Source organism: Centruroides vittatus, unplaced genomic scaffold (genome assembly GCF_030686945.1).
Source record: "Centruroides vittatus isolate TY-2023 unplaced genomic scaffold, ASM3068694v2 contig_351, whole genome shotgun sequence".
Lineage (NCBI taxonomy): Eukaryota > Metazoa > Arthropoda > Arachnida > Scorpiones > Buthidae > Centruroides > Centruroides vittatus.
Window position 1 is genome coordinate 188,942 of NW_027122174.1, and position 14,340 is coordinate 203,281.

Consider the following 14,340-nt stretch of genomic DNA (forward strand, 5'->3'; position numbering starts at 1 on the left):
ATGCACAGAATCAATTTTCAAATTTTTACACAATTCGAATAAAAATAAGAATATTTAAAATATAGAATTGTATACATATAGATTTGGTGGCATTTTTAAGATATATAAAATTAAAACAAATACAAATATATAACATGAAAATATTACAAAATAATATTAATTAATTCTATTTTTATGTCATATATTTGTGTCTGTTTTAATTTTATATATCTTTAAAATGCCACCAAACCTTTATGTATACAATTCTATATTTTACATATTTTTATTTTTATTCAAATTGTATAAAAATTTCAAAATTCATTCTGTGCATTTCAATTTAGAATGCTGTTGACCTGATGCAGATCTTCTGTACAATCAAAAACATTTATTGGATTTTACATTAAAATTATATACTGAATGGTAAAGATTTTGTTTGATGTATGTAGTCATTGATCCAGTTATCAAGAAGGTAGTCATTGTGGAGTGCCAAATCTAATTAGTTCATTCAAAAGAGGTCTTTCAGGAGGAGGTGATGTAAAAATGCAACTACCGAGAGAAAAATTTATATCTTTTGATGAACAATAGACTAATTAAAATTAGATAAGATGTAATAAATAATTTTTTGTAAATAACCTGGATTGCTGGATTTGCTGGATCATTCCGGCTGGATCCAGCGCGGATGTATTTTTGGTGCAATAAAGTGTTATCTGTCTATCTATCTATCTAGAAATTTATGAGTTTTTTTTAAAGTGTACAAGCATTTTTTAAAAATACTTAAGAAGCTTTTATTATTTAAAGTGGTCACTATAAATCAGTAAAACTTCTTACGCATTTAGGTAGTAAACCGAACTTTGGTTCAATTTAACACTCGAGATAGAGATAATTAACTTTAAATGTTTACTTAGATTATAATGTAATCTTTAAGTTAAATAATAGCAAAGATAATTAATTTATATTAATATATTATATTATAATAATGCAAGGACGGATAATCAGTGGCTAAGTGGCTATCGGTCCTACCAGTTTTCTTATATAGTCTCTACATATTAGTCTGTAGTTATTTATAAGTATATAAAACTATGTACTGGCAGTAGCGTAGCGAGGGGGTGCAAGGGGTGTATCATGCACCAAACGCCACTCTCAGAGGGGTGCCCAAATGGTCTCCTAGACAAACTATATGTGTTTCTGCAGAGGAAAGAGGGGCGCCAGTTATGTTCACTACGCCACTGTGTACGGAAGTAGAATAAGTTAAATAAACTACACCTTTATCAATCCAGCAAAATTTAATAAAATAACGTATTCGATGGCTTTTAACGGTCTTCCTCGGTTACAAAAAAATAGAACATTAAATATAGAACATAAAATGTGTTCGGAATAAATATAAAAATTAACGGAAAACACCCAAACGGACAAAATATAGATAAATGAACAAAATAAATAGCGGAAAATAAATATATATATAAGATATAACAACGAAACCGGCATTGTCCGTTAATAACATTAATTAATGTAAAAGGTCTCCACGCGGTAGACAATGAGTCCGCATCTCTGTGGTTTATACAACCGGTTGTCACGTGCGCCTTGCAGATTTCCAATCTCTCGAGATGTTTGACCGTTTGCCTATTTGTCGTCGTTTTTATAATTGCCGCTCGATCCCGTTGGACGTTAACATCCTTCTGTCTTGCGTATGATGCCGGCGCAGTGTTGTCAAAGTTCTTACTGATTGAATAATTGTGCTCTTGAGCCTTCCTTTTAAACTGTGCATTGTTGCATCCACATAAACAAGCTTGGAATTGAAACGTTGGTTTGTAAAGGCACCGAATATATACAAGTTGTTGAATTCCGATCCTCTTTGTTTTTACTGTTTCTTAAAAGTTTGAAAAGAGTGGGATTACGTTGGTATACAATACAAAAATCATTAGACCTGGCAGTACATCTATGTATCTTGTTTAAAAATGGGATGTAATTAAGCACTATTCTTTTTATATTTATTCCAAACACATTTTATGTTCTATAGTTAATGTTGTATTTTTTTGTAACCGAGGAAGACCATTAAAAGCCATTGAATACGTTATTATTTTATTAAATTTTGCTGGATTGAATAAGGTATAGTTTATTTATAAGTGATTTAATTATTAGTGTTAGCAAAGTAGTGAGTAAGTAATTAGTAGCAGTCTAGTTGTTAGCAAAGCGGCAACGCAATAACGTAGATTTTTGCGCCATTATTTAGAAAGTTAATTGAGTATTCGCAGATCCGCAGCGCTGGATCCAACTGGATTGCTGGATGAGAGATCCAGCAATTGCAATCCCTAATTGCAGGATTGGTAGAGGTGAGACACATGCAAATAATTAAAGAAACAAAGAAAGATACGCAACAAACACCTGTTTATTCTATAATGAATATGGCCTCCCTGGGCAGCTATACTAGTCTGCTAAATGGCAAGACATACTATCGACGAGATGGTTAATGGTTGCTCGAAGTAACCCGTGCTAAGTGGTGTCCACTGCAATATGCATGTCATTTATGGTATGTGATGACAGTTTGTAGTGCACGTCACATCGGATGAGGTCCCACGGGTGTTCACTGGGAGAGAGATCTGATGAAACTGCCAGCCAGGGAAAAATGTGAATTCCATTCAGCTGGTGAGAGTTTGCCATACAACAAGCTGTTGGGCATTGTCTTGCTGGAACACTGTATCTGGTGCAGCCTGCACCAGTGAGCCCCACAATTCATATGACGAGCTGGTTCATTATCAGAGTACCAGAAATGTGCACCAGGGTTATCCACTGATCAAGCATGATGCCTCCCAAACCACGATTCCCAGTGTGGGGCTGGTGTGATGATGCTCAGAAAAAAAGGCCTGTGTGTAGTTCCCCAAAATACTGCCACACCCATCCACAGTCTGATGACTATGGACAGGTGTCCATTAGAGTTTCTCATTTGTCGGTCTTTTGCTTGTCCCGGGATTCTGGGATAAAAGTGAACTGTTTTCCAGGATCCTGGGATAGAATTAATTATTTTTAAGATATACAAAATATCTTGAAATCAAATGATATGATTATTTTTCATTTTTTAAAGTAATTTAATATGTTCTGCAGCCTCCAAAATCATATTAATAATGCTGTGTAAGATATATATTAAAAATTACCTTCGAATTACATAGAAATTTTCACAAATAGAAAAACTTTATTAAAGTTTGCTGGAAACTGCATACAACAACAACAAAAATGCCTTTGAAGAATTGAGTTAAAAATTTAAAAAAAAAAAGGTAATTTTCATTTTTTAAATAAAACATAATACAAAATATTATTGTAAATTTTTATAATAAGATTTTAAAAAGCAAAGATGGTCAATACTCCAATCACTCCATCTGGTTCTTATTTAACTAATTAAAACTCTTGCTACTGAAAATGCCCTTTCCAATTCAATAGATGTGGGTGGAATTGTCTTTAATGCATTTAAGAGAAGACAAATGTTACATGTTTTTTCACCCATAGCGTCAAAAATTTCTACTTCGTTTTCAAGATTGTAGTACTTCTTTTGCTCCCTAGTATTCTTGATTTGTCTTCCTCGGCTGCGGCTGCTTTAATAGCGGCTAATAATTCAGCATTAATAATCAGGTTTACGAAGAAAAACTCCATACTTGCATACTTCGTACCCCAGCCATTAACTGGTGATATTCTGCTCACTGTCATCTCAGGCATTTTCTATGCTTCTTCAAAAGTTTTGTTGCCATGAACCATCACTGACAGCATTTACAGCCCAAGCCAGTTGTTAGTCTTTATAGCCCAAAACTAGACACTAAATAATCACATGTATACACAAACTTAATCATTTGCATATCCCTGTCATATCTACCGTTCTTCAATTTGCAGGTGGATATGTGCATTCGTTTATGTGTTGCAATTTCACTTTCGAGGAGTGAAATAACAACTCTATAGCATTCAATTTCCACCAACAAACCAAAGCAATACTCAAGGAACAAATTAATAATTAAGTATTGGTTTGGCATGTTGGAGATTTTGTATCAATCCTTATTATAATCTTCATAGCAGAACAGTAAACATGAGTCAGCCTGAGTAGGAAGTGGTCTATGCCAGACAAAAGGACTGGAAGGAGAAATGTGGTTCCTCACTTGGAAGTTGAGACATGGATCTGATCTCTTTCAACCATTTTGTTTTTTATATTTTTAAAATAATTTTATATCATCTTTATAATAAATAATTTTGTTAGTTTATTTTTTACAAATTTCTTTAATTACTCTTAACTCAAATGTTACTCACACATTATTCACATGTCTCCTTCATACCTTTCATCTGCAATAGATCCTTCCAGCCTGGGCTGACCCATGTCTACACTTTTGCAGTGGAGACTATAGTAACAAAAAATCAAAACAAAAATGTTTCATAGTAAATTGAATTTGTCTGTCTCATATCTAGCTGTACAAATTAGACACTAGATTATTATTGACCTAACAGAAAAACTTTGACAGATAATCAAATTGCAACAGCATTAAAATTGTATGCTGCATCATCATAAGTCGAGCCAATGTTTTTATACTTGTAATACGTAAACTTTTTATTATTTTTGTTGAAAATGAACAAGTCTATTTGAAAGTCTGTTTGATCAACAATATTCCCAGTTAGTTTTATGATTCATATAAAAATTAAATCTCTCTTCTTACTCCTCTAAAACTATAATGGAAATGATTAAGGATACAATGGATATGTTTTTGATTCTAAATCTAAATTTATGTTTTATCAGAACTGTTGAAGCATATCACATCATAAGCATTTATATTGCATTTTATTCTTTTTTACTACAATACTGCTACTTTAATTTGTATATGTTTACAATTATTGTAAGTTATTTTGTGTTTTTCTGTTCTAATACAGAAACTAAGTGATGTAAGTGCTGATGAAAATACTAATGAATTAAACTGAAAACTATGAATGTTATTACATCATATGATCTAGTCAATAATTGCACTGTATATAAAATAATTATAGTTGTATTATTCATCTATTATCAAAGATATTTTCACCCTCAATCTACATGACAGAACCATATCAACCCTGCTTGATTATTGAAAAAGAAAAACAGGCAATGTTTAAGAATGCACATATTCTGTTCTTTGTGCAAAAAATTTTTTGTACTAAAACTATATTATGGCATTAGAAAAAAATCTTTACACACCCCATTCTGAACAAAAGAAATTTTTTATGCGAGAAGCCTTTATCTTTTCTATATGTTGTTATAACACTATTTCAAACCACCTGATAACTAATTGAAATGTTAAAATAAACAGCTGGATTCTTATTGGGCTACATTAATTAATTAAAGCTAATTAATTTGAATACAGGTAGGCAGTTAAGCTGCCATCTTAGGTTAAATTCTGGAAGAAAAGATTGGCTTGGTGGGACTTGAACCAGCAACACATGCATATCGTGCAGATATGTTGTCAGTTACACTATCCAGATCATTCGGAGCAGGGCTGGATTATCGAATAGGCAAAGTAGACAAATGTCTAGGGCCCGTAATTCGGAGGGGCCCGGCTTCAGCGCAAAAGATTTCTCCGTTTCAAAACGAGTTAAAAATTATCTAAGAAATTCGATAGGACAGAAAAGGCTGTATTTGACAATTCCTACTAAGCTCCCGCTCGACTAGCCATTACCTAAAAAAAAAAAAAAAGAAAAAGAAAAAGGTCAACAGCTACCCGTGCAATACGTAAACTAGCTACTGAAAAATAAACTATTAAAAAACAAAAACCTTAAATTTCCAGCAATAAAAAACATTTAATAATAACGTTTTCGACTGTTTTAAACAGCCATCATCAGTTAAAAACGAACTTAAACAAAAGAATGCAGAAAAAGAACTCAAGCAATACAAATATTTAAAAATTCAAAAAAAATTCCAAAGCAAAAACGCCGTCGTATATTCTTACTATGACATTTAGCGCATGCGCTGTTTGTTAGTTTCTAATATACGACGGTGTTTTTGCTTTGGAATTTTTTTGAATTTTTAAATATTTGTATTGCTTGAGTTCTTTTTCTGCATTCTTTTGTTTAAGTTCGTTTTTAACTGATGATGGCTGTTTAAAATAGTCGAAAACGTTATTATTAAATGTTTTTTATTGCTGGAAATTTAAGGTTTTTGTTTTTTAATAGCTACCCGTGCGTCAGAAGTAATGTACGCCACGAGATCTCGCACCATCTAGAAGTCTTGCTAGGGCCGCCTCTCGTGGTAGTACTGATGTATGGTTACGATTTATTTTCTAAATCTAAACTTATACGTCGCGACATCGCATATTCGATATAGCGTTCAAGTTGCTCGAGTGCAAAGATATTACAATTCAATAGTGTTTTATAAAAGAGTTAAAAAGGGTGACACTACGGTGTGACTTGGGGTGACACAACGATATCCGCACCGGGTCTCACCCATGCTAGCTACGCTAATGTCACATTATATAAGATTTGTTTAGAAGTAACTTATTTAAATGGGGTCCCAATTTAAATTTTGTCTAGGGCCCACTAGAGGCTTAATCCGGCACTGACTCAGAGCACAAAATAGGAACAACTTAGTGTCCACAGCCCTCCATGCCAGGTGTAAAGTCGTCCACATTTTGCACCATGATGATCACTATGGTTATATCTAAATTAATTGGTATGGAATGTAGATCCAGATAGTGAAACGACAAAACATCTGTATGATAAATAGAAGTTGCAAGTTTGGGTCAATCTTTTCTCCTACAATATTCTAAATTAAATTATTTCTAATTATTAAATTTAATATGAGATGACAGTTTAAAAATCTACCTCTGGGCAAATTACTTAATTCCTTAGTATGATCCAATAAGATTCTTGCTTATGAGTAAGCATAAAATTGCTCAAGAGAACAAATCATATAGCAACACAGCTAAGATCGAAACACAGGCTTTTATTGGTTTCTGACTTTTTTCTTTTGTCAACTTTTTAATTTACAGAACATACAACCTTTTATACCAACTTTTAATTTTTATTGTTTTAATGGAATTTTACCATAACCCCCATTTATAAAATACAAGTATTTTACTGTACATTGGAATCCAGTTGTCAATATTATCTATAACAGTGATTCTCAAAGTGGGGGCCACAAAAAATATTTTGGGGGTTGCAAAAAAATTGATGCCAGATCAATTTTTTTTCAAATGTTTTATAAATTTACTATGGATTTCTGTTTAAAAATAGTAGAAATAAAAAATATGTAAGATAATTTTTACTTAAATAAATTGCACATATAAATAATAAAAACAATATAAATGAAGCATGCAATGCCATAATGTTGTAAATGCCAAAAAACAAACTTTTCAGGAGAGAGAAAAAACACTTTTTCTAATGAACAAACTTTAATCAAATGCTATAAAAATTATTTTAACAATTTACACTTTGGAATAAAACATTGGGTTTAATTTCAAACACCTAAGTATGATGGTAAGGAAACAAAAAAAGTTTAAAAACAGGGTTAGAGCCATAACATTGTAAATGCCAAAATTGTGCAAGTGCATAAAGTTGTAAATGCCAAAAACAATTGCAATCATAAAATTAATGTTTTTACAGCTGAAAAACAGTTTTGAATACCAAAAACTTACATTTAAATTATTAAACACAATTTACAAATTCAATATCAATTTTAACATTAAAAACTGGCAATAATCTATTAGTGACTGCTTCCTGGCTTCAACAATGTTGGGCCCACAGTTTTGGTACTTGAACTGGGCTTTAATCTTTATCAATTGTAATATAATTATGATAAATAAAGAAAAATATAAACAATAAGGTATTAATTTAGTGTAATAAAAGTCAAAATGTATTTAAAAACTTCAAATTTGAAAGATTAATGGAAGTCCGAATATCATTTTGAAATATCAAATAATAAGGTGATACGGGTTAACTATTAATAAACTGGGATTCAGTTATCCAGTTCTGCATAAAAAACTCACTGTGTTACAAATTGGAATAACAAAATGATGAAAATGTAAACCGTAAAATTTTACGCACCAAAAGTCACGTGGCTTGCACTTTGGCACTTTGGCATGCACATAAATTCATCTTCAAAATATAGCCACTTAGGGTGCCACTATCGCCACAATATTTTTTTGTAGGAAAAAACATTGCATTTAAAATTCATTTCTTCAATAAAACGTATTTTGAGAAAAATGGCATTTACAACCTTATAGCATTGCACACTTCAAATATTGTAATATGAGCCTAAATATAACATTCAAAAATTTGTGCACTATTGGGGAAACCCCGAGCTTCCACTCCACCTAAACTATAATAGAACGACGTTGTCATTTGGAACGGTGTTTGTGCCAGTATTTGAACGAGGCATTTTTTCCCATCGTGAGCGTGTGTAATGCTGAAGTTTTTGAGACTAGATTAACTTCCGAAATATAATTTTTTTTTGTTTTTATACTTTTCAATATATTTAGTTTGTTTGTGCAAAATAAAGAAATAATTTTTAACGATACGATAGCCTCGATTATTATTATAAAAATTTTCGTTAGGCTTAAAATCGACAAAAATTCAACACGAAGCGACACGCAACGGAGAAAAATTTGAACGTCGGACAGGTTAATATATTTTTTGTACATAATCGGTAATCCGAACAAATCACTAATCTGAACAACCCCAGTCCCCAATTGATTCCGATTAACGACTCTCTACTGTATTATAAAAAAATTTCATCAGGCTTAACATTGAGAAAAATTCAATGCAAAGAGACATGCAACGAAGAAAAATTTAAACATGGGATAGATTAATTAAACAAAAGAAATTAACTCCTTCTGAATTTAAATTAACCCTCCTCCAGGGATGTTTTTCTACACATACCCATTCTTCGGGGATCCTTTGAAATTTTTAAGTGCAAAAGGAGAATTGCGGACCAAAAAGTTTGAGAAACACTGATCTATAACATACATGTAATTTCTATCATCAAGATTGCTGTAAAATTTAAAAGAGGACATATAGTCCAAATTGCATATTCTCAGAAACCAGTAAAAGCCTGTGTTTTCATCTTAGTTGTGTTCCTATATGATTTGTTTTCTCAAGCAATTTTATGCTTAATCATAAGAATTACAAGAGAAAAATGCAATTTAGTACAAAAGAATCTTGCTGTTCATTGAAATATTAAAATATCTATATTTTTATTTAATAATTACTTTTAATCAATACTAGAAGTGGAAACCAAACATAATGCATTTGTTATTTTGAGAAGAAAACATGATACTAAATTATTATCAATTCTTAATTCTATCTGATAACATTTGTAGCCACATCTTGTCATAAGCAATAAATGGCTACTCACAGGATTACCATGCTATTAAAGACTTACATGAGTATCGTCAAATTAACTTTCTCAAGAAAGTAAGCTTTAAACATTGGCTTGACTTTTTTCTATTCAGTGGTGCAACTAAATATTAAGAATATATTTGTTTAGCATACAGGAAATCCCTTACAATTTCTTTGATTTTGCAGTTGCTGTTATACAGTGAACTGCTGTAGACCTTGCTGTACCTTAATAGAAATTACTCTCTGTGTTCTTTTCTAAGTATCTGTTTCATTTCAGAATCTTTTAGCTTGAAGAGAGAAATGCCAGATTTAATAAACATAGTAATATTAGCATAAAACTGATCAAGTTGTCTGTTTGATGAAAATGATTCATTAATGAATAATTGATTGGAAGTAATTTACCTTTTTCAGTTCTTTGTTCTTCAAGTGTTTACCAGTTGTAATATGCATCTTAATCTAAGTTTTCTGATGTTTTTCATCTACGGTAAATCAATATTGCAAACTCTAGGCCTCACTATTGTTCCACCCATAGCTAACTCTAAGTATTCTTTTGCAACATCTCTCTTAGTTTACCACTTATCACTTCAGCTTTCAGCATTTTACAAAATTATGCTTTAATAAACCTTACATCTATGTCTGCATACGCTTGAGGTGTACAGATCTCATTGTTATACATAGCCACCTAATCTTTTTTTCTGCTTCTCATATGGTTCTTTCCTTCCCACTGTGAAATGACACTGCTGCTTGTGAATTACAGTGTGTCCCAAAAGTATATATAATCAACATTTTACTGATTTTCAGAATTGTTAGGAATTTAAGAGAAATGTAAATGATTTCATTTGCATATGCAAATTATTTTACACTGATTTTTAATAATTTCAAAATTAAAGATCATTATATTAATAAATCAGAGAATGAACATCACCTTAACACCGGGGGTGAAATCAACACTAAATCCGAAACATGTTACTGGCGTAAATCGTGAGAAAACCTTTCTTCCCAAACCTTTTTAAATAGTTCTTCCCGAGTAAAACCGATGGAATGCATCAAAAATAAAACATATAGATTTAAAACAAAATTGAATGCTTGTTTAACGAAACCCATTATGACGGGCATGTGCACTCATGTGTGGATGGTGGTATTTAAAGACCGCCGTCTATAAGGGCCTGCCATGCTACAGATAGATTAAGTTAATCTTTCTGGTTGATACAGGTGGTCACGTGGCTAGCTCTGTACATGGATATGGCTTCCAGTCACTTTAGATGTTCTAGGTGGGGTGTAGTGATGATTGTTGGCTTCGTTAAATTCCACCTCAATGTCTGGATCAGATGCATAGGTGGCCAGGGCAGTGGTGTGTCGCCCGTGTCGAAGGTCCGCTTGGTGCTCATGTATTCTGGTATTTAAGGAATGCTTGGTGGAACCAATATATATAAGGCTCTTGTCCCATCTGCCATCTTTGAGTGGGATGAAAGAATCTTGCACTCAAGTTGTCTATTGACCATTTTGCAATGGTCCCCAGACACTAGGCTGCCCATGGAAACTCTTCTTTTTTGCTTGTAAACAGTTCCATTAAATGCAAAGATAGAATTATAACAGATCAGATGGGCCATTTCAAGAACCTGTTGGTGTAGGGCTTGATCTTGCACAAAAGTAAGCAAAACGTCTCCAAAGGAGCAAGATCATACACGCGTCCCGATCCGCAAGATCGTACATGTGAAGCTGTATACCATTGATAATCTGGTTGAGCTTGTCCACAGCCTTTAGGATCTATCCTTGGCACTGCAATATATTACCGACTTGAATTTTAAATCTTTACCCTTCCGTGGAGCTCCCTCCAGCTTTTGCTTACTTTTGTGCAAGATCAAGCATTACACCAACAAGTTCTTGAAATGGCCCATCTGATCTGTTATAATTCTATCTTTGCATTTAATGGAACTGTTTACAAGCAAAAAAGAAGAGTTCCCATGAACAGCCCAGTGTCTGGGGACTGTTGCAAAATGGTCATTAGACAACTTGAGCGCAAGATTCTTTCACCATTCCTCCCAAACATCATGCTCTATAAGAGGCATATAGATGACATTTTCATCACGTGGAAGACAGTACCTGACATCTCAGCTTTTGTACACGCCTTTATTGATAACCTGTATGACTTAACATTAGATGTAGAGCAATCTAGCAGCACTGAAGTCCCTTTCTTTGGACATAAACATTGAAGTGGAAGTATCCACCACCTCACGTCGGTATACTACAAACCGAGTGCCGCCTCTACATACATACCGGCGAGTTTATGCGACCCATTGTTGTACAAGGCTGCAGCCTTTAATACTCTGGTTAGAAGGCCATTTTCCCACTCATTCACCTTGCAAGCCCTAGTATGTTAAGAAGATAGCAGCCAGACATGAATACCCTACACTAACACACTGTTTGATTCAGTGGCATCAACGCTCACAATACACACCCACCACACACGTGAGAATCAGCACCGATCCAGAAGATCATACACGTGTCTCGGTCATGTTTAACCCCTATAATAAAAGCAGTGTATGCAGAGATTGCCAGCAAACATCAAATGAAAATAGCATATAGGAGATGTCCAACAATCTTCGACATCCTCAGAAATGGAAAGGATTCTCCTGATTGCAACAGACTTCCCAGTGTGTACTCCATCCCACTCAAAGATGGCAGATGGGACAAGAGCCTTATATATATATTGGTTCCACCAAGCATTCCTTAAATACCAGAATACGTGAGCACCAAGCGGACCTTCGACACGGGCGACACACCACTGCCCTGGCCACCTATGCATCTGATCCAGACATTGAGGCAAAATTCGACAAGGCCAACATAATCATCACTACAAGCCACCTAGAACATCTAAAGTGACTAGAAGCCATATCCATGTACAGGGCTAGCCACGTGACCACCTGTATCAACCAGAAAGGTTAACTTAATCTATCTGTAGCATGGCAGGCCCTTATAGACGATGGCCTTTAAATACCACCATCCACACATGAGTGCACATGCCCATCACAATGGGTTTCGTTAAACAAGCATTCAATTTTGTTTTAAATCTTTATGTTTTATTTTTGATGCATTCCATAGGTTTTACCTGAGGGAAAACTATTTAAAAAGTTCGAAAACGTTTGTGAAAAAATTTTTTCTGATGATTTACGCCAGTAACAGGTTCCAGATTTAATGTTGATTATAGTAATAATTTGACAACAAAAATATATTTTTTAGCTATCTTAAAAGTATGGGTAATAAAACAGAATTGCAAAATTTGAAGCATAAGAGACTTAAATTTATGAAAATGATAATAAATAAAATCGTGGGAACTTTGTTGTCAAGTAGTAATTTGAACATTGTATCAAAACTTTCCAAAATGCAACATGGAAATGTGTTTAGTATAGAAGAAATTGCAAGAATATGGAAATAAAAATAAGAAGGCTGCAGTGATAAGGCTGCTGTTTTAATGAACAGATCTACTCCTGGAATTTATAAAATTTTGAAAAAAATCATCATCAAAACCTTCTAAACATCAATTAAAAAGTCCCAAAATCATGTCTCAAAGGGATGATAATCAAATTGTGTCTTGTATCAGAACAGGATAAATCAGTTTGTCAAATTTTGTTTGAAAGTAGATTAAAAATATTTTTTGATATTTTTAATCCTCATGCTCTGATCATCGAAGAATTTCAACAGCTCCACATACGAAATTTGCTGCCCTGATGAAAAAAAACCACTGCTAACAAAACAACACAAATTGGCAAGAATGCAGTGGGCTAAAGATCATATGCTGTGGAATGACCAATGACACTCAGTTCTTTTCAGTGATAAGAAATTTAATTTGGATGGGTTCATTACTGGCATAATATTAGGAAAGAGGAGCATAGTTTTTTCAGTAGGCAACAGTGAAGTGGTTCTGTTATGGTGTGGGGCTGTTTTGGATTTAACGGTTTATCAAATTTAGTGATTTTAACTGATAGACACCTAAAAGTTATAACGAAGTACTAAAAAATAATTTATTACGTATTGGAGAAAACGTTAGAGGACCTGATTGGATTTTCCAACAGGACAATCCAGTACTCATTGTTTGTACTCAACAACTAAGTGGCTTGAAGATCATATTATTCAAGTTATGAAACGACCAGCAAAATGCCCGAACATAAATCCAATTTAAAACTTGTGAGTTATTCCTGCTCAAAAAATTTACACTAATAACAGGCACATTTCAATGGTTTCAGAGCTTAAACAAGAAATCGTTGAGTGCTGGTTTCAAATGGATCCAAAAATCTTTCACAGTTTAATTAAATCAATGGCTAATCACATTTTTGAAATCATTAAGCATAATGGTAGTTCTATTTCATATTAAAACAATTTTCATCAATTTATGTTATAAACTATTGCTCATAGTTTAAACTTATCTACCGTATATTCCAACGTATAAGACGACTTTTTAACCCAGGAAAATCTTCTCAAAAGTCAGGGGTCATCTTATAGGGTGAGTATATCCCAAACCCTATATTTTAACTGTAAAAGTCGGGGGTCGTCTCATACGCCCAGTCGTCTTATAAGCTGAAATATACGGTATATTTTTGAGACATCACAAAATAAGTACTTTGTGTTTAACTCTTTAGGTAACTGTCAAATATTGTTAAAACAATTATATAACATGTGCTATAAATAAAAATTAGTAATCACTTGCATTGTTAAATAATACTTAATATTTAAAAAAAGTAGAAACATATAGATTATTTATATTTTTGGGACACACTGTATGAGACAGATATAGAGAAAAGAGTAGCCAAAGAGTGCAAATTGGTGCAGAATGCTAAAAATGTGGTGGACAAAATTATATTTGTTTAAATATCACAAAAGTGTATTTAAATAATACACTTAAATGATTATTTTGTCTGTATTTTTTCCATAAATTTTTAGATGATCAACTTCATTGACTCTGCAGTTGGGAACTGAAAATAATGAAAATGCCTTCATCATTTAACAGCAGCAGTACGCACAGACTATAACAAA

General features: G+C 33.1%; 1 protein-coding gene across 1 annotated transcript in view; it reads right to left on the reverse strand.

The window, feature by feature from the left end:
* The window catches only part of Nop17l (Nop17 like), an 83,680-nt gene that overhangs the window by 2,193 nt on the left and 67,147 nt on the right, over positions 1–14,340 (reverse strand). The gene's annotated exons all lie outside the window — the stretch shown is intronic.